The sequence below is a fragment of the Echinops telfairi genome, unplaced genomic scaffold (assembly GCF_000313985.2).
Source record: "Echinops telfairi isolate 266 unplaced genomic scaffold, ASM31398v2 ScPeMD7_7468;HRSCAF=8506_0, whole genome shotgun sequence".
In the NCBI taxonomy this organism is placed as follows: domain Eukaryota; kingdom Metazoa; phylum Chordata; class Mammalia; order Afrosoricida; family Tenrecidae; genus Echinops; species Echinops telfairi.
The window spans coordinates 16,718,520-16,720,748 of NW_022111369.1; positions in this window are offsets into that span (position 1 = coordinate 16,718,520).

A 2,229-nucleotide genomic window follows, 5' to 3' on the forward strand; every position below is an offset into this window, starting at 1 on the left:
CAGCTTTCAGACACATAAGGCAATTCAAAATACCATGGCTTGAATCAGGTGGCATCCTTGCTCTTCAACACTTTGAAGAGGCCTATGTAGCAGATGTTCCCAATGTATTATTCCATTTGAACATCACAGTCCAGGGAAATAGGAAGGAATGGTGATTAAATGTATTAACAAAGGGTATAATCCAACAATACAATAGGCACTAACAATTTCCAATATTGACACAGAATTTCAGTGGTAACTGAATCTGTCAGGAAGGGATCACCTGTGTTAGGTAAGACTTGCTATCATGGTCAACATATGTACACATGCGTATGCATAGTCACAATACAGGTATGTACACACACATGCACATGCAAGGACTTGAAGAAGAAAATTTGATAAAAGGGACAAAAGTGTGAATATATAACATATTTCCAACTATGTATTATATACACTTAGCTTATACAAGTGTGATTTTATGATTTTTCCCATAGCATTGGTTTTACATATGAAGAAACCCATGCAGCATTATAGGGGGTTGCTAAAGGCTGAAAAGACCATGTTATTGTGTTATTGTGATCACTTAGAAAGGTGAATGATAGGTTTTTGAGCAGTTTAAAAAATCAGCTTGTCATATGGTCTTTTCATCTGAGCTGTGATGAAAGAGCTTTGGGCCTGAGCCACTTGGAGTTAATTAATGAAATATCATAGCTGCTGAGACCGATATTTGCTTTTCTGGAACACATATGACCAAATAACCATTCTCCATGCTGTTAATACTCAGCATCCATTTTGACTCTTCAGGAAGACCCCTTGACCCCAAAGAACTGTTTCTCTTCAGCTCTGCTCCTAACACAAGTTCGATGTCATTTGAATAAAGTTTCATGTGGAGCAGTAGAAAAATAAGATATTTTATTTTACCGATAATGAAGAAATTATCCTATATTTAAAGTACTAAAAGAGGACCATAGTAAAATCTCCAACACTCAGGGTTAGACAGCTGCATAATCCATTCTCAACAATATAGGAGACTTTCATGATCTACTCACATGCAAGTAAAAGTTTTCTGAAGCTCATCCAACAATGATTGCAGCAATACATTTATAGGGAACTGCCAGACTTCAAGGTTGGATTCAAAAGAGGGCTTGGAAGGGGATTTAAAAATTTTTTTTGCCTTCGTTAGATGAATCTTGTTGAAATAAGAGAAAACCAGGAAATGTTTTATAACGTTTTACTGACTATGCTAAGGCATTGGACTCTGTGGATCGTAACAAACTATGGGGGCCTTGAGAAGAATGGGAATTCCAGAGCACTTCCTTGTGGTCCTGAGGAACCTGTGCCCGGATCAAGAGACAGAACAAGGGACCACTGCATAGTTAAAATAAGGAAAGGTGTGCAGCAGGGTTAAATCCCTTCACTATACTTATTCAATCTTCAGGCATAGAAATCATTAGAGAAGATAGATTGTGTGAAGAAAAATGTAGCATCAGGAGTAGAGGAAGACTGATTAACAATCTGTGCTATGCAGATGATACCATACTGCTTGCTCAAAGTGAAGAGGATGTGGGCCACTTGTTGATGAAGACCAAGGATTCCAGACTTCAGTACGGATAACCTTTCCATGTAAGGAACACCAAAGTCCTTACAACTGGGCCATTAGGTAACATTATGATGAGTTCAGATAAGATTGAAGTTTTCAAGGATTTCATTTTGTTAAGATCCACAATCAATGCTCATGGTAGCAGCAAACATCACATTGAATTGGATAAATCTGTTGCACAAGATTCTTGAGAGAGTTGAAAAGCAAGGTGTTACTCTGAGAACTAAGGTGTGCCTGATCCAAGCCATGATATTTAAAATGACCTCATATGCATGTAAAAGTTAGGCACTGAAGAAGAAAGATTGAGGAATAATCAGTGCATTTGAATTATGGTGCTACCAAAGAATATTGAAATTACCATGGACTGTCAAAAGAACAATCAAATCTGTCTTGGAGGAAAGAGGACAGGAATGCTCCTTAAAGACAAATACTTGGATTCTGGTGCTTTGGACACATTTTCAGGAAAAACTGGTCTCTAGAGATGGATATCCTCATTTGTAATATAGAGAGGCAGCTGAAAAGAGGAAGGTCCTTTACAAAATGGATTGACACAGTGGCTGCAACTATGGCTCAAAGATAAGAACAATAGTGAGCATATCAGGAAAGTGGGCACCCACTGATCTGATTTTTAGTTCTTTGATGTCTGATAA